The sequence below is a fragment of the Bos mutus genome, chromosome 10, assembly GCF_027580195.1.
Source record: "Bos mutus isolate GX-2022 chromosome 10, NWIPB_WYAK_1.1, whole genome shotgun sequence".
Taxonomy (NCBI): Eukaryota; Metazoa; Chordata; class Mammalia; order Artiodactyla; family Bovidae; genus Bos; species Bos mutus.
The window spans coordinates 38,245,704-38,265,940 of NC_091626.1; the positions used below are offsets into that span (position 1 = coordinate 38,245,704).

The following is a 20,237-nucleotide window of genomic DNA, read 5'->3' on the forward strand; positions in this document are numbered from 1 at the left end:
CCCATATACTGTGATACATGGCCAAAAATAAAATACAATAAAATGCATCATCTTTTTTGAAAGGAATATATTAACAGATAATGTGCCCTATTAGGGGCTTCCCAGGTGGTGCCAGTGGTAAAGAACCTGCCTGCCAATCCAGGCAGATGTAAGAGACACAGGTTCAGTCCCTGGGTTAGGAAGACCCTCTGGAGGAGGGCACTATTCTTGCCTGGAGAATCCGATGGACAGAGGAGCCTGGTGGGCTGCAGTCCATATATATGGTCACACAGAGTTGGACATGACTGTAGCAACCCAGCACACACAATGCGCCTTAATATTTTTTTTAACAGTTGTTCAAATGAGCAGCTATCCTCAGCATTTCCTGGACTTGCCTTCCCCATGCTGTGGTTCACATCCTCACCCTCAAATGTTGTCTTCATTCCCCTTTTCTGGCTGCCAAAATTTCACTTCACCTTCAAAGCCTCTTTCTGACACTCCTTACAGACCTTAGTTCTGCTTTGCTTCTGTTCCCTCAGCTTTCTGTCCAAGGCTGCTTTGTAGTATTTCCCATTATAGCATCACTGTTTGGATTTCAACCTGATACTCATACTATTTTAAACTTATGGAAACCAGCACCTAGTTCAGGGCTCAAAATAGAAAGAATTGTCAATAAATGCTCATTTAATACTGAGTGATCTATAAGTCTTTTTTTCTCATAGGTGGTTGCCAACAAAATGAGGGAAATATTGATTGCCTTCCTGTAAATTTTACTCCTTTCTTATTTGATCTAAAGTGTGTCATACTAAGCAAGGGAAGAAAAACGTTATAGTTTAAGAACCTACCCTAGCTGAAAACTACAAAACATTTCTGAAAGAAAGAAGAAAGAAGACTGAAATAAATGGAAAGACATTCTGTATTCATGGATTAGAAAACTTAATATTGCTAAGATGGTAATACCCCTATTTACAGATTCAACACAATCCCTATCAAAAGTCCAAAAGTGTTTGCAGAAATGGAAGAGATGGTCCTTACATTCATATGCAATTGCAAGGGACCCAAAAGGCCAAAACATTCTGAAAAAGAAGAACAAAATTGCAGTAATCACACGTTCCAATTTCAAAGCTTATTAAAAGCGACAGTAATCGAAACAGTGTGCTGTTGGCATAAGGATAGACGTATAGACTCAGTTAGTCAGTCAGTTCAGTCGCTTAGTTGTGTCCGACTCTTTGCGACCCCATGGACATATAGACTAATGGGACAGAATTGAGAATTCAGAAATAAACCCATTCATCTATGGTCAATTTATTGTTAAAAACTGTAGTAAAATATATGTGATATAAAATCTATCTTAACCATTTTTAAGTATTCAGTTTAGCGACATTAAGTATATTCACATTGTTGAGCAATTATTGCCACCATCCATCTTTAGAACTCTTTTCATCTTGCAAATCTGAAACTCTATACCCATTAAACAGTAATAATATGACCAATTAATCTTTGACAAAGGCAGCAAGTCTATTCAATAGGGAAAGGATAATCTCTTCAATAAACAGTTGTGGGTCAGTGGGATTTCTACATGCAAAAGAATGAGGTTGAACCACCCTACCTCATACCATATATAAAAATTAATGAAAAATGGATCAATAACCTAAATATAAGGGAAAACCTATAAAACTCAGAAGAAAACAGAGTAAACCTTGATGACCTTGGATTTGGCACTGAATTCTTAATTTGACACCAAAACATAAGCAACAATTAAAAAAAGTAGATACACTGGACATCATTAACATTGACAACTCTTGTCCATCAAAAGGCATCCAGAAAGTGAAAGACAACCTACATAATTTGAGAAAATATTTGCAAATCATATGTCTCATAAGGGTTTAAAATCCAGAGTATGTAAACAACTCCTACAACTCGACAACAAAATGACAAACAACCCAGTTTAAAAATGGGCAAAGGAGTTAAATAGACATTTCCCCTGAGAAGGTATGCAAATAGCTAGTAAACATGTGAAAAGATGTCAACATCATTAGTCACTGTAGAAATGCAAATTAAAACTACAAAGAGGTACAACTTCACACCTATTAAGATAATGATAGTTTAAAAACTAGAAAACAAATGTTATTTAAGATGTGGAGAAAGTGGAACCATAGTACATTGCTGATGGAAATGTAAACTGGTGCAGCCTCTGTGGAAAACAGTTTAGCAGTTCCCTAAAAACTCAATGGACGTAAGTTTGAGCAAGCTCTGGGAGATGGTGAAGGACAGGGAAACCTGGCGTGCTGCAGTCTGTGGGGTTGCAGAGTCAGACACGACTGAATGATTGAACAAGAACAAAAAATTAAACACATATAACCTAGCATATCACCATATAACCCAGCAATTCCACTCCTCAGAATATACTCAAACTACTGAAAAGAGTCATTCAGTCAGATACCTACATGCCAATGCTGATTGAAGAATTATTCACAATAGCCAAAAAGTGGAGAGAACCCAAGTGCCCATAAACAGATGAATGGGTAAATAAAACATGATATACCTACAATGGGATATTGTTCAACCATAGAAAGAAATGAAGTTCTGATATATGTTATCATATATCAGATGATAACAACTGGATGGACCTTGAGAACATTATGCCAAGCAAAAGAAGCCAGACACAAATACTGTAGGATTCCATTTACATGAAATATCTAGGATAGGCAAAACTGTGGAGGCAGAAAGTGGATTAGAGGTCACCACAGTTGAGTTGGGGGCAGGTGAAATAGAGAATCATTGGTTAAAAGGTGCAGAATTTCTGTTAGCAGTGATGAAAAAGAAAATAAATAGTGGTGACGATTGCACAACATAATTTGATATCATTGAATTTTACACTTAAAAAATGTTTAAAATGGTATGTTTTATCTTATATATATTTTGCCACATCAAAAAGAATCTATCTGAACCTACCTCAGTCTGAACTGCATGTGGTTATTAGAGGCAAGTTACTTTCTTTAGACGGTGAGGGAGGAGACAAATACAAAAATGCAGAATCAAGGTAAGGGAGACTATCCTTCTAAAATCTAGAATCTAAACCTCTCCGTTTCCAATGTTAGTGTGCATCGGATTCCCTCGAGCCAGATGACTTGTCCCTACCAATAAAGATTCTAATTCATTAAGTCTAAGGAGCGCTGGCCACTAGCATTTTTAACAGGCTCCCCCCAGATGAGTGAGAAGCAAAAAGGGTGAAAAGAATTTGTCATCTGCTATTGCCTGGGAGAACCTGCCTGCAAGATTCCATCGAACGTTTGCCCTTTCCCTTTCAGTACTCAGGTTCCTGCTCTCACAGTCCGTCCCAGCTCACAGCGAGGGCTCCGGACTTCCATCTGTGCCCTCAAGCCTGGGTCCAATCAGGTCTGTCTTCCACTGACTCAGCATCAGGTCACAGTGACTCAGCACCGGGTCACAGCTGTTGCTCCTGCTCTGATCTTGTCACCCAGCTCCAACCTAGTTCCCATTTTCTATCCCAGTTTTGATAACTGGGTCTTTGTTTTGTCACCAAACCCTGGTCCTTTTCTCACCAGTTTCCTCAGGGGAGGCTGTCCCTGAATCTTGGTCGCAGGACAAAGATTTTCCGATTTTGGCTCTTTTTTATTTTTTTTAATTGAAAGCACTTGCCTTTAGCACTTTGTAAACCCCACTCTATTCCAAAATCCCTCCTCATTCCCCTTCCCTCCCTCTATACACATACTTCCTGTTTAAACTCCCTTCCTTTTCCATGTCATCTCCAGGTGTTTGGTACCTCCGCTGGGGCTCACTGCTGACTCCATTCACCTTCCTGTGAACATGTGTGAACAAGCCCTGCAGGTCGATCCCAGCAAGCTGTTCACCAGCTGTGAAGGTGTGTGCCCGGCACCCTGGGACCCAGCCTTATTCTCCAGGCCTTGCCTTCTCTTGGTGTCCCTGGTCCTGGGCCTGGCCCAGATGCCTGATGGAAAATCCTGTTACCTCCGCTGCTTCCTTCTTGTTTCCCGCTGAAGAAATAGAAAGGGAACTAACAGCTGTGTGTCTCTTCCATGTTTTGAGAGTTTGCTAAAAGGAATATTGCTGATGAGGCAGTAGTGGTAAAGAACCTGCCTGCCAATGCAGGAAACGTAAGAGATGTGGGTTCGATTCCTGGGTTGGGAAGATCCCTGGAAGGTGGGCATGGCAACCCATTCCAGTATTCTTGCCTGGAGAATCCCATGGACAGAGGAGCCTGGCAGGCTACAGTCCCTAGGGTTGCAATGAGTCAGACACAACTGAATCAACTCAGCACGCACGCAAGCATTTTGCTGATGACATTTAATGTAACACATTATTTTAACTTTTTTTGGGAGGGCAGGGAATAAGAATATGACACAGAGGACTTCCCTAGGGTCCAGTAGTTAAGACTGGTCTCCAGCTTTACTTATTTATTTAAGCAATCTGATCTTCAGCTTTATTTCCTATGACTCTCTTATGCAAATTAAGGTACCAGAAAATGTATGTTCTCACTCCTAGGCCCAGCTGATCCCATTCCCCTGACTTGAATACCCTACCCTTGTAACCTTGAGTTCTAAGTTTCCTGTCATGCTAGCTCAAGCCACACTGCTCTATGGGAAATTTCCCTATCACTTCAGCACACAGTTGTCTCTGCTTTCTCTCCTTCTCCTTTGTCACGTAGATCATACACATAGTCTGCTTGGCACAGGGATCCTGACATATATTAAGTGTTCAGTGGAGCAGGCAAGAGGATGGACTCTGGAGCCAGACTGCCTGAGTTGGTATCTCAGTTCTGCTGCTTGCTTGCTGTGTGACCTTTGACAACTTACTTAACCTCTCTGAGCCTCAATTTCCTTGCCTGTGAAATAAAGGTAATAACTATACCTCATAGGGTTATTATATATAAAATTATTTATCCTTCTAGTCTGATATTCCATCTTCTTCACCTAAAGTTTGCTTTTTGAAGATAGGTATTAGCTACTTGGGCTTCCCAGGTGGCTCACTGGTAAAGAATCTTGCCAATGCAGGAAAATGCTGGTTCAATCCCTGGGCTGGGAACATACCTTGGAGAAGGAAATGACATTACACTCAGTATTCTTGTCTGGGAAATTCCATGGACAGAGGAGTCTGTTGGGCTACAGTCCATGGGGTCAAAAAGAGCTGGATGCGACTTGGCAACTAAACAACAACAATTAGCTACTTATGATGCCACTCATCCCAAACACCTCAGAGAGAATTTCAGTTTAGGTACAAGGATATAATATGGAGGAATACATGACTGAGAAAGCACTATCTTGCAAGTGTAAGTTGTGGGATAGCACTGGTGGGGAAAAAAAAATTTCAAAAGAAGAGGAAACAAGGCTTGGCCCTGGAACAGAGGTGGGAAATTCAGAGGAAGAAAGGATGTCAGCAATACTCCTGAAGGAAAGGGATTTCAGATCCTTAGAGAGAAGAGAGGAAAGGATTTTGGCCAATAGGTTTGAGGCCAGTTTATTTCCTTTGGAAAGGGAATGCCTTTGGCCACCTGGAGGGCTGACTGGCTGCTGCTGATTGGCTTGAAGCTGAAGGGAGCAAAGGAGGAGAGACACCAGTTTTCCTTCTGGGATGCCCAGCCCTGCTCACTCGACTTGGAAGGGAGACAAATTTCCATCTGGTAATGTAGACTGTGGATTCGACCAGTGTGTTCCTTGGGCCGAGTCACTTAGGGTGCTGTGCTGGGCATGTGGGTCGGTGCTGGTGTTAGGGATACGGGAATGTGTGTGTGCGCTGATGAGGTCATTGCACGTGACAGAATATGTATATGTGGGCAGGGAGCACTCATCTGGGGAATAGTACAAGCTGGGAGGAACACAGGCCAGGGAAAACGGTGTTGCGGGGGTGCAAAACAGGCTGCAGAATGATTCCAGCTGGGGAGATACATCCTGGTGGGGGATATAGACTGAGGGGGATACACACTGGGGAGATACAGGCTGAGTGGGGTTGTGTTAGTTTTCTACGGTTGTGTAACAAATTATCACAAATTTAGTGGCTTAAAACAGCATCCATTTATTAGAAGTCCAAGTCATGGTATGGCTGAATTTTCCATTCAGGGTATGACAAGTTTAAAATCTAAGGTGTCAGCTGGGCTGTATTCCTTTTTACAGCTCAGGGTCCTCTTCCAGGTTGCACACAGCTGTTGGAAGAATTCAGTTCCTTGTGGTTATAGAACAGAGGCTCCCCTATTCTTGTGGGCTGTTGGTAGAGGCCACTCTTAGCAACTAGAGGACATCTGTCGATCTTTCCCATCATGCCTCCCTCTCTGTACCTTCTCATGCTTCACATCTCCCTCATTTTTCTGTCTCCAACCTCTAGACCCAGATTTAAAGGGTTCATGTGATTAGATCAGGGCTTCCCAGGTGGTAAAGAATCCACCTGCCAATGCAGGAGACAGGTTTGATCCCTGGGTCTGGAAGATCCCCTGAGGAAGGAAATGGCAACCCACTCCAATATTCTGGTCTGGAAAATTCCAAGAACAGAGGAGTCTGGTGGGCTACAGTCCATGGGTTTGAAAACAGTCAGAAATGACTGAGCGTGCATGCAGATAATCTATTTTAATGTCAATTTGAGACCTCAATTACATTTGCAAAATCCCTTCACAGCAGCACCTAAATTAGAGTTGGATTGAATACATGGGAAAAGGTGTGTGCATATCAAGGGCTGGGAATCTGGGAAGCTGTTTTAGAATTTTTCCTTTCACAGAGGGATAGAGGCTGGAGGGATAAGGTGGGAATACACAGTCTGGTGGGTAAAGATGCAAACTAGGGTCCATTGAGATAGGAAGGGATGCAAGCTGGGAGGGATATGGGCTGGGGATATGGACTTGTTGGAGAGTCATATTGCTTGATGGGGAATATGTTGAGGGTATGGAAGTTGGGAGGGATATAAGCTAGGAGGATAAAAGCTGACAGGGATACAGGTTGGGGAGTGGTACAAACTTAGGGGGAATACAGGAAGGGGCATGATGCAGGATAAGGGGAGGATGCAAGCTGGAAAGTGATAAGAGGCCAGAATAGGAGCAGAGCATTCAGCACCAGTGCAGAGACTGGGTACCTAAGAAGTAGCTATACTGAACCTGAGTGCTATGACACAGCTGGGTCCAGGTTTGATGGGGCCTGAAGAAGGGCACTCAGCCCAGCCTGGGTAACCAGGGACAGTTTCCTGGAGGCAATGCTCCAGGTGAGTCCTGAAGAAGAACATGCATCCATAGTCAGCCAAAGGAGAAAGGTGACATAAGTGTGCAAGTCAGAGGCAAGAAGAGGAGCCCAGGCTCAGAGGTGTGTCAACATAGATTATGATGCTTCGCTGTAAGGCTAAATCTTCGATTAAGACAAACAAGTTTATCACACTTTGAAACAGTTCATGTCACTGAAGATAGACTGTGTAGGAGAGGAAGAGGGCCAGGCTACAGATCCAGAGGCCAGGATGGGCTTTTCCCAGGCATCAGGCAGCTTTTTGCAGTTTCAGTGTCTCATTTGATAAATACGGAATTTGGAGCAGAAACATACCTCCAAAACTATTAAGTGTTCTAAGATCCCTAAATTAGATAAATATATTGAATGTCTGTAATAGGCCAGATGGGCTTCCCTGTTGGCTCAGCAGTAAAGAATCCGCCTGTAGTGCAGGAGACACACTGGGGCTGGGAAGATCCCCTGGAGGAGGGCATGGCGACCCACTCCAGTATTCTTGCTTGGAAAATCCATAGGCAGAGGAGCCTGGCGGGTTACAGTCCACAGGGTCACAAAGGTCGCATGACTAAAGCAACTGAGCATGCATGCATGCAATAGGCCAGATACTATTACAGTTCCAACCTATTTTCAGCTATGTAAGCAATGTAATTGGTTGTAGTTAAGTGCATTTTCATAAAATGCAAAATCATTTTAGATGATAGCATAATATCAGCAAATTAAACAATATTTTCTCCCTATTTAAGAATATTTCTGTTTGGGGAAATTTTTATGTTAATGGGAAGATCCTGGTGGACATAATCCAAACTCCTTAGTTAAATTTGATAACTTTATTGATTAAATTTCTTTGGTGAAATTCCAAAAAAATGCTACAGAATTATATCAAACTTATTACTTAAAAGATCTATGCCCAGAAAATAATTCTGTCCATCAAAACTTGAAATTTAAATAGCAGAATGTCAATAGGTTTACTTCTGCTCTCAGAAAAGTCCTCAAAAGAAAAAGAAAATCCATTAGCCATCAACTCAAGAAATAGCTCCTTTTATATCTAAAAATCAATGTCTCAGCAACTGGGTCTGCACTCTGTTTCAAATAATAGTATTTATTGAAGATATAATGGGCATTAAGGACACTGTGCTAAGTACTCCACACTATCTCATTTAATCCAACAATCCTAGGCTAGCAAAACTATTATTATCCTAATTTGAAGCTTAATGCACCTCTTGGTTCCTAAACATTACTTCTACTTAGGTTCTAGAACACTTGTTTGCTCTCTTAGGCTAGGAGGCCAAGAATCTCTAGGTAACCTATGCAGCAATCATGAACAACCCAATTACAAGCACTGAAATCGAAACTGTGATTAAAAATCTCCCCAAAAACAAAAGTCCAGGACCAGATGGCTTCACAGGTGAATTATATCAAACATTTAGCGAAGAGCTAACACCTATCCTTCTGAAACTCTTTCAAAAGATTGCAGAGGAAGGAACACTTCCAAACTCTCTCTATGAGGCCACCATCACCCTGACACCAAAACCAGACAAAGACAATACAAAAAAAGAAAGCTACAGGCCAATATCACTGATGAACATAGATGCAAAAGTCTTAAACAAAATTCTAGCAGAGTTCAACAATACATTAAAAAGCTCATACACCATAATCAAGTTGGGTTTATTCCAGGGATGCAAGGATTCTGTAATATATGCAAATCAATCAATGTGATACACCATATTAACAAATTAAAAAGATAAAAACCCTATGATATCCTCAATAGATGCAGAAATACCCTTTGACAAAACTCAGCACCCAATTATGATTAAAACTCTTCAAAAAAATGGGCATAGAAAGAATCTACCTCAACCTAGTAAAGGCCATATATGATAAACCCCCAGCAAACATTATTCTCAGTGGTGAAAAACTGAAAGCATTCCCTCTGAGATCAGAAAGAAGACAAGGGTGTCCACTCTCACCACTATTACTCAACGTAGTTTTGGAAGTCTAGTACGGCAATCAGAGAAGAAAAAGAAATAAAAGGAATCCAGATTGGAAAAGAAGTAAAGCTCTCATTGTTTGCAGATGACACGAAGCTATACATTGAAAACCCTAGAGATACTATCAGAAAATTACTAAAGCTAATCAGTGAATTTAGCAAAGTCATGGGATACAAAATCAATACACAGAAATCACTTGCATTCCTATATACTAACAATAAAAATTAGAAAGAGAAATAAAGGAATCAATTCCATTCACTATTGCAACAAAAATTATAAAATAGCTAGGAATAAACCTGCCTAAGGAGAAAAAGAACCATATACAGAAAATTACAAAATTAAATTAAAGATGGCATAAACAGATGGGAGAGATATTCTATGTTCCTGGGTAGGAAGATCAATATTGTGAAAATGACTATACTAATAAATGAAAACTACAGATTCAATGAGATCCCTATCAAAAATCCCAATGGCATTTTTCACAGAGCTAGAACAAAAAATTTCACAATTCATATGGAAACACAAAAGAGCCTGAATAGCCAAAGCAGTCTTGAGAAAGAAGAATGGAGCTGGAGAAATCAACCTTCTAGACTTCAGATTATACTACAAAGCTGCAGTCATGAAGACAGTATGGTACTGCAACAAAAACAGAAATGGAGACCAATGGAACAAGACAGAAAGCCCAGAAATAAACCCACGTACCTATGGGCACCTTATTTTTGACAAAGGAGGCAAGAATATCTTATGGGAGCAAATATAGCCTCTTCAATAAGTGGTGCTGGGAAAATTGGGCAGCTACATGTAAAAGAAAGAAATTAGAACACTTCCTAACACCATACACAAAGATAAACTAAAATGGGTTAAAGACCTAAATGTAAGACCAGAAACTATAAAACTCTTAGAGGAAAACACATTAAACACAGGCAGAACACTCGATGACATAAATCAAAGCAAATCCTCTATGACCCACCTCCCAGAGTAATGGAGATAAAAATAAATAAGTGGGACCTAAGTAAACTTAAAAGCTTTTGCACAGCAAAGAAAACTATAAACAAAGTGAAAAGATAACCGTCAGAATGGGAGAAAAATAATAGCAAATGAAACAACTGACAAAGGATTAATTTCCAAAATATACAAGCAGCTTATACAAGTCAATACCAGAAAAACAAACAACCCCATCAAAAAGTGAGGAAAAGACCGAAACAGACATTTCTCCAAAGAAGACAAACAGATGGCTAACAAACACATGAAAAGATGCTCAACATCTCTCATTATTAGAGAAATGCAGATCAAAACTACAAAGAGATATCACCTCTCACTGGTCAGAATGGCCATCATCAAAAAGTCTACAAACAATAAATGCTGGAGAGTGTGTGGAGGAAAGGGAACCCTCTTGCACTGGTGGGAATGTAAATTGATATGGCCACTATGGAAAATGGTACGGAAATTCCTTTAAAAACTAGAAATAAAACCACCATGTGGCCCAGCAATCCCACTCCTAGGCATATACCCTGAGGAAACAAAAATCGAAAAAGACACATGTATCTCAGCGTTCATCGCAGCACTATTTACAATAACTAGAACATGGAAGCAACCTAGATGTCCATCGAGAGATGAACGGATAAAGCAGCTGTGGTATATATATACAATGGAATACTGCTGCTGCTGCTGTTGCTAAGTCGCTTCAGTCGTGTCCGACTCTGCGCAACCCCATAGACGGCAGCCCACCAGGTTCCCCCATCCCTGGGATTCTCCAGGCAAGAACACTGGAGTGGGTTGCCATTTCCTTCTCCAATGCGTGAAAGTGAAAAGTGAAAGTGAAGTCGCTCAGTTGTGCCCGACTCTTGGCGACCCTATGGACTGCGGCCCACCAGGCTCCTCCGTCCATGGGATTTTCCAGGCAAGAGTGCTGGAGTGGGGTGCCATTGCCTTCTCTGCAATGGAATACTACTCAGTCATAAAAGGGACACATTTGAGTCAGTTCTAGTGAGGTGGATGAACCTAGAGCCTATTATACAGAGTGAAATAAGTCAGAAAAGAGAAAGATAAATTTCATATACTAACGCATATATACGGAATCTAGAAAGATGGTACCAATGAATTTATTTGAAGGGCAGCAATGGAGAAATAGATATAGAGAACAGACTTACGGACATGGGGGAGAAGGGAAGAGATGGTGAGACGTATGCAGAGAGTATCATGGACATTGAAAGTGAAAGTGAAGTCGCTCAGTCGTGTCCAACTCTTTGCGACCCCATGGACTGTAGCCTATCAAGTTCCTCCATCCATGAGATTTTCCAGGCAAGAGTGCTGGAGTGGATTGCCATTTCCTTCTCCAGGGGATCTTCCCGACCCAGGAATCGAACCTGGGTCTCCCGCATTGCAGGCAGACGCTTTACGGTCTGAGCCACCAGGGAAGCCCTATCATGGACATTACCGTGTGTAAAATAGATAGCCAATGGGAATTTGCTGTATGACTCAGGGAACCCAAACAGGAGCTCTGTATCAAGCTAGAGAGGTGGGATGGGGAGGAAGAAGAGAGGGAGGTTCAAGAGGGAGGGGACATATGTATACCTATGGCTGATTCATGTTGATGTTTGACAGAAAACAACGAAATTCTGTAAAGCAATTATCCTTCAATTTTAAATTAAATTAAAAAAATTATGCAGTAAGTTCTACTTCCTTCTACAAGGCACAGGCAGAACCCAAAGTAGGAAGAGCCACTTTGAAACAAAGATGCCACTGTGGACTATTTAGCCTGAAAACGTGCTTTTGGAGGGGGAAGATCTTTCTCATATTCCCTCTCTAAAAATGTCACTGTTCTGCTTTAACCAGAGAAGCTATTAAAAATAATTCAAATGGTGTGAGCATGATACTCACTGATCAGAAGTGACCCTGTCTGTGCCAGGCATTACCTGCTCCCCAACATTTTAGTCTGGGATGATGGGGAGTTGGTGAAGGAGTTGAAGCAAAGTGGAAGGCTTGGAGTAACAGCTTGGGACCATGGCTTTTCACCAACTGATAAATGCTTTATTTTAACAACCAGTGTGACTGTCCCAATGTGTTTTAAAGGAAAATCCCACAGTTGGCCAACCCCACTGAGCTTTCCTGTAGAAAGGGCAGGTCTCAGGTATATCACCCCAGACCTAAGCTGCACCTCCTCAGTGTCTGCCCTCAAGGTTGCTCCTGAAGAAGGCGACAAGAAGGAAAGCAGCAACCTCAGAGTTCCTGCTCGATCCCCTAACTCAAGTGCCTCCTTCTTCCATTTCTGTGGTTGGAAGTCCAGCTCCTGGGCTTGGAGGAAGGAATAGAGGAGGAAAAGGCTGGAGGTAGTCCTCTTTGCCTTTGTTTCTTTCTTTGTGATGGGGAGAATGTTTCTATATTCTAGTGTTTTTATTTCTCCCATATCTTTTTTTTTTAATCATCTGCCTATGATGCCTTCTTGTCTGCCACATTTCCTCCTCCCAAGTAGAGGAGGTGAAGCCAACTGCTGAGATTGTGTCTTGGGCAAAGTGGTGGGTCTGTCAACTGCTCCTGAGTGAATAGGGCGTTGCGCCACATGGAATCTAGCTCTCGTCCTCCGGCTGCCTCAAACATGGCGGCATACTGGAAGTCAATACTCTAACAATGACTGGGAGGTGGGGCAGTGAAGCTGAAAGCCCTGACACATGATTTGGGACAGGTTTGGTTTTCTGGTGGCTCTGTCTGTCCATCTGGCCGCGGGTGCCCTCATGGCCGACCCAGCCAGTCAGGTGCTCCTGGGCCTGGTCTTACCGTCCCAGCCACTGATGTACATGAAGGTACTCCTCCTGGTAGGGTATGAGCCGCTTTCTTCAACAATAGGATGAAATATTTTGGGGTGGGAATTCTGTCAGCTTCCTAGTCTCATTTATTATGCTCAGCATATTGCAATCATCCTTGGGAAGCGTGGGTTGTTCACAGGCTTAACTCCAAGACTGTGTTCAGGGGTCCATGGTAAAGTTTCACAGCATTACCAAGAGTGTGACAAGGCTAAGGAATTAGGATCTGGAAATGTACAGAAAGAAGTGTGATCTTCCTTTGACCAAATTATTGGGGAGATAGTTTAAAAGGTGATGGCTGCTTCTGCTGCTACTCTCATCACACATCCCTTCCACGTGATCACTCTGAGGTATGGTATAGCTCACTGGCAGAGAATCCAAGTACTATGGACTTGGTGACTCCATAGCAACTATCTATCAGGAAGAGGGCATCCTAGGATGTTTTGTGTTTCCACCATGAATGAAATGAAGAGTTACTCCCAAGCTGTCACAGATCTTTTGCCAGTATGTTGATCTGTACCTTTGTGCCTGTCTCTAATCTTATGGCTGTCAACCACTGTGGGCTTCTTGGTGGATGCCTTTCTACTCCCCAGTATATTCTTGGATAGATGGCTGGGCATCCTACAAAAAGGGGGAAATATGAGCCAAGGAAATAGCTTGTTTTTCCAGAAGTTCCCCTTTGGGAAGACTTACTGTTGTAACCTGAGAATGTTCATTTGAAGATGAGGGGCAGGGACAGTGACATTTCTATAGTCCCAGTTGCAAAGAATTATGGGACAGAATATTGATTTCCATATTACTGCTTTGGAAATAATCATTTGATCTTGGGAAAATGAGAAAAAAAGACTATGAGATCAAAAAGGATTGGGCCAAAGTGCCCAGATTTACCTCTTCAAAACTAGGAACAATATACACACTGGAGAAGACAGTAAATTACAGAACAGCACTATGGAATCTAGGAATCAAGCAGAGGTGTGATTAAAAAAAAAGATCACAGAAATAGAATTTACAGGAAAAATGAAGTCTGACAGGAAAAAAAAGAAGTCTTATGTTTTTGATAAGCTAAGCAGAATATGATCTGAGTGAGAAGTGCTTGTCCATGGAAGATGACTGCTGAGAACAGTGTCGTAAAATGAACATTAGTTGGCAATGATAAGCGCCTTAAAATGCCTTTTACAAAGAGAGAAATGGAAGGAAAACAAGGCATGTCACTAGGCCCTTATAGAAAGCTCCTAAAAGCAAAACGAGAAAGGAAGAACATCAAGTGATCATCCTACGTATCCTTACTAGGAATCTTTTGGGGACCAATTTATTTCTTCTTTTGTGGTGATGGCTCACACGTTAGATTTAGACCAATCCAAAAGTAAATAATTTTTTCTGTGTGAAATATATTTTCAATCACTCTGATTCTGAAGGAAATTTTTTTCCCTTTGGCTATTTTTATACACCAGTTATGGAGGAATTGCTTTGAACTGATTCTGTAAAATGCATCCTTTATGTCCATTTTATATTGTAGGTCATGACAAAGAACAAATGAAAACAAAACCTATTGCTCTGGCTATTTTAAGGGATTTGGGCCTGGATAGAATATGAGTTCTGAATTCAGCTTGAAGCAGTTTTTTTTTTTAAATCTTATTCTCAGGGTGTATCTTGTTTTCATATGCCATTTCTGTCTGAATGAATGTGAACTTTACCAATGAAAAGGATTGCAGACTTGTGTAGGAAGGTGACTTGATATATCAATTGGCCTAGTCCCCTGGTTTCAGATAGGAAGTATACAAGCAAGGAACAATTCCTTCTTATAAGATATAAAAAATAATTAATTCCTGAGTCTCAAAGTCTGAAATGTGGTGTGTGTGCCCAATCACTCAGTCATTTGTGCAACTCTTTGTGACCCCATGGACTGTAGCTCTCCAGGCTCCTCTGTCCATGGAATTTTCCAGGCCAGAATACTGGAGTGGGCTGCCATTTCCTCCTCTAGCAGATCTTCCAGATCCAGGGATCAAACCTGCATCTCTTACATCCTCTACATTGGCAGGCGGATTCTTTACCACTAGTGCTACCTGGCAAGCCCTCCATTGGGATATATCTTCCTAATTTGCTTGGGATTAGTACATTTCATTCTGAAACTGGTCAAACTTCCTTTTCAGTTAGTAGTTTTAGTTTGTGCTTCATAATTGTAAAATGATTAGCATTACCGTGCTTATTTTGGTAATAGGCTTATGGCCATAATTAAATAGTCAACAAATACTTTTTGAACAGCTGCGGTGTTAAGGCAAGGCACTGCCGTAGGTGTTGCGGGAGATGTGAGACTATATAAAACACACTGTCTTAACTCAGAACTTACGATTTTAGTGGGGAGAGCGGAAGATGGTTTTATATAGCACATGTACTTACTATATCAGGGCATGGCCTTTCTGCATAGACTTCCACATAGGTTTTATCAGCTAGTTCCTCTCTGTAGTGGTATCATGAAAAAAGATAATAAAATGAGTGCCACTTTTAGATTATTGAAGAAGCATATGAGGAAATTTTATATTATGTGTTATTCATAATGTTTTTGTGTGTATAACCTTTTCCTCTCAGCTAAAACAAACATCTGTGAGGAAAGTTAAGTTTGACTTAGATATCTTTACAAGAACCACATTCTTTTCACAAAACAAAAACACATGCTGATTGATTAACCATAGAGCTAAACTCAATGCCAAGATAAATGCATAGCCTACATTAAATGATGTGCTTCTCATTGCTTAATGACTGTGAAACCTGGACTCAATTATGCTGTTTCTTAGACAGTGTAGCCAGAAGAATTAACTAAAATGTATACGGACAAGGAATTTATCAGGAGGTTGAGTGCTATACTGAAGGAAAATCTTTTTTCTTTTTGCACTTACATCCATGCCATATTTAAACCTTAGTAAGTCAATGTTCAAAAGGTTCAAATTGTTGGTACTATTCTGATTAAGAGTCTCAAGACTGTCTTCATTGTAATGGTATTGATAACCCCTTCATCATATCCTGTTCTCTGCTTTTGCTGTCCGTGTGCTACAGACTGATATAATGTATCCTGAGTCTGATGTTAATGCCCAACTCACATTTTTAAAATGTGAGATAACATTTGTTGGAAACCAGATAATGAACAACAATATAATGAGCCATAGTCAATATATTTGGTAGTTTTCCCACACTTAAACCTATCCCTGTAATTTCCTTGTTGAGTTAATGGTGTTTAACCAGAAACCAACATCCCAGCCAAAATAAAATTTATCCTTTTTTAGAAACCTGGAACAAAAGAGAATATATAATCTCTTTAGCTAATCTACTTCCATCTCTAAGAACTTTCTTTGACAAGAGTTGTTCCTTGGGCCTGAGTTTTGCCATTCCCGGGAAAGCCATCTTTAAAAATTCTATCCTTGATAGAGGCATAAAGGAGTACATTTTTCTTTGCAACATAGGCAGTAGGTGTGTACACCTATACGGCTTCCCTAGTGGCTCAGACAGTAAAGAATCTGCCTGCAGTGTGGGAGACTTGGGTTCAATTCTGGGTTGGGAAGATCCCCTGGAGGAGGGCATGGCAACCCAGTCCAGTATTCTTGCCTGCAGAATCTCCATGGACAGAGCAGCCTGGTGGGCTACAGTCCATGGGGTGGCAAAGAGTAGGACACGATTGAGCGACTAAGTACACAGCACACATACATGCACACCTATGTCAATAATAAATATCTCATGCTCATTATTTAATATAATGAATCTATTAAAGTCATTGATTTAGCTATCGTTAGGTACATAAAAAAAAGAAAAGATGGAGTTAAACTCTTCGACCTTATAAAAGGCAATTCTTATCTTTTCTAGAGTTATAGATGTCATTTTTGAATAGAGTTATTCATAAGGACCAACTCACTTAGGATTAAAGGGTATATTCCACAGAAGACATTAGATCTTTGATGTTCAAATCTCTTATTTTTTATTTTTTTTACTGACAGTCTCACAAGGACATTATTTATGGCTGAAAAAAGGAAGATTTATTTCTTATAAATGTTTTCACCCATGACTTTATCTAAAAAGTTTCTTTTTAAAGAGCTGTACTGGTGAACATTTTGCTTTTGTACCTACATCAGTAGCTCTTTCCTCTCTTATCTTGCTTTTTCAAGGCAACAGTCAAAATTCCATTTGTTAGAACAGAATCAGAAAGTTCAAGGCCTAAAGAAATCTAACACTTAATAAGGGAATATAGAAAATAACAGATTTTAAAAAGAAGGGACTATAAAGCATATAATACTCTGCTTCAACAATTATAATAGGTCTCTTAGGGCAAAGCAGAGAAACAAGAGGATTCATCTGTGTGTTTGCATAGTAAGAGTCAAACAATAAAGGTAGGTAAATATTACGGACTTTGTGTTGACAGTTAAAAGCAACTACAGTGTACAAAAATTTGCTGTTATAGAAACAGACTCCTAGACATAGAAAACAAACTTATGGTTACCAAAGGGGAAAGGGGGTGGGAGAGGGATAAATTAGGAATTTGAGATTAGCAGATACTAACTACTATATATAAAGTAGATAGACAACAAAGTCTTACTGTATAACACATTGAATATCTTTCAGTAAACAATGATGGAAAAGAATATGAATATATATATGTGTAAAACTGAATCACTTTGCTGTATACCAGAACTAACACAACATTGTAAATCAACTATACTTAAAAAAAAATTGCCACTCCAAAACTTTGCTTAAAGAAAATCATTTTATTGGATTTATTCTACTGACTTGTCCTCCCAATAAACTTCATATTAAACACATAATTTAGTACAAGGTAGAAATCTAAGCTCATTAGTACTGAAATAGATCCTGTCAAGTGTTTGAAGGTTTTGAATGCAATGAAAACATGTATCAGAATTTCAACAGCTTGTTCTGACGTCATTCTAATGTTATTATAACGTCATTCTAACGTTATTCTAACGTCATATTAACGTTATTCTAATGTCATTATCCTTATTTACTACATCATCACCACAACCATCAAATATTGAATACCCAGAGTGAGTTGATTATACTTAGCATATGGAAGTCTATTCCTAGGAATTTCAACTTAAGAAATTAAAAGCAAACAGAAAGCCCTTGACAGAGAATTTGAGTCAGGGAGGACCTGGGGAGAAGAACACTGCAAGATGCTGCAAAACTCGTGTTAATAACACTTAGGAAGACCAGGAAGAAAAGACAGGCTTTTACAGTGAGAAGGAAAATATCCAATATGCAAATGACTGTGACTCTAGCAGCTCCTGTCCTTCTTTTGTGGCTGGATCTCTTTGTTGGCTGCCTTGGGAGACTTATAAGAACAACAAAATCCAAGGAAGGAGTTTTAAAGGGGTCAAAAATAAAGGAAGGGAAAATCACTGAAAAATAAGAACTTGCAGAAAGTTGAGGGAAATGTTTTGAGGAGATTCCAGGGAAACACAGACTTCTAAGAAGAATTTTTTTTTTATGTGCCTCTTTCATTTCATTTTGTTCTGTTGCCTCACATGGTTGTCGCTGGTGTAATTTCAAATGAAAACAAAACAAAAATAAACAAACAAAAAACATCCTCATCAAACAGCGGTGCAGAATCTGAGGAAGTCTTGCAGCTGGTTTTCAAGAGCCCTTAATGCGAACCCTTAAGTGGTACTTCCCTTGATGATGTTACCTTGGTTACAGACACACACACTCCAGCTCACATACACTCATTTCAGCAGTGCCTTATAGGCAACATACATGAGGGATCAAGCTGTCAGATAAAGTACTTGGTACTTGGTAAAGAAAATTAGGTGCTGTACTGTGGAGCATTTCTACTCGATTTACTGATAATCTTACCAAGGACACCACAATGCTCAGATTCTATTGCAAAGACTCACTTCTGGGTGGTATTTACATGGATATTGTCCACTTCTGGCTCTTGGGGTTGGTTATCCAGTTCTTCATGTGACCAGATCCTCTCTGATACAGAGGTTTTTTTAATCAATCAGAACCAGGTGATGACCTAATACAGCAAAGATGATCAGATAAAATACAGTTAAATTTGAATTTTGGATAAACAAATTGTTTTAGCATAAGTATGTTCCAAATATAAAATAGAGATTCTCTATTTTAATTTACTAAGTCTGGCAACCCCAAAATTGTCTTCCTGAGCTTCCTTTCTTGTTACCTTGATTGGTGTTTGGGTATTGCCAAACTCTTTTAATGTACACATACAATTTCTTGCTTTACTAGTAAAAGACTAATAACATTCACTGTATGTGGATTTACTGATTAGAATGTAAGTTTCCCTGATTTATAGTTTGTGTGTGTGCTGGAGTGGAAGAAAGGATCTTATTATCACTGCCATGTACCCACAGCAACTGTTGAGATAAATTGCATTCATCAGAGTTGTTTAAAGCAATACGAACCATTGAGGGGAGGCTAAAGGAGGAGTATAAATGGGTTCCAATAAGATCACTGTAAAGTAAGCTGAAATAATTTGTATCAAGGAAAAGGCGAATAGGAATTCTACTATGGGAGAAGGGTAATTTTGGAGAATGGAAAACTTTGAGAATAAGGCAGCCTGGGAAGTGGAGTTCTGTAGCTGGGACTTAAGAAAATCACAGGTGTTTTAGAAAAACACTAGCATCCTTGAGAGGGATGCAGAAAGGGAGCCAGGAAGATGTCAGAGAAACTGAATATTTCAAGTTTGTGTGTAGGGCTGGCTCTCCCTGCATGGGGAGCTGGAATCCCTTTCTCCTGCTTACTTCTCCTATTCTCCTTGATCCTTTGGTCCACCTGATTGATTTTTTTTTTAATTAGTACTATTAATTTAACTGCATTTGGGTAAATAGAATCAATTTTGTGGTCCAGCTGAGAATCTCATCATATAACATTATTTTTATGAGATGTGGTCTGAATTTCAGACAGCTGACATAAAAACAAAATGTTAAAACACTTCCTGGTCAGGCTGCATGTGTAGCTTATCCACCTGGTGGGTCTTGAATCCAGGTAGAAGGCCTGGTCACACAGTACAATATATTATATTGTATTACACTGAATACATATCAAAAACAGATCTTACAGATTCAATTCAATCACGTTCAAGAACTCTTTGACTACCTTTCTGGAAATACAAACAAAATATTTTAAAGAGAGGTGGAATAGGGAAGACAGTGCAGAGATGTGCAGTGTTAGATATGGAGGTCAAAGGTGCAAGACCTTGCTCTGACTTCAGGATGTTT

The 20,237-nt window shown here is 40.1% G+C and overlaps 1 pseudogene; it reads left to right on the plus strand.

Moving 5' to 3' along the window:
* Window positions 1–12,930: 12,930 nt before the first annotated feature.
* LOC102280227 (mitochondrial carrier homolog 2-like) lies at window positions 12,931–13,719 on the plus strand (annotated as a pseudogene).
* Window positions 13,720–20,237: the final 6,518 nt, after the last annotated feature.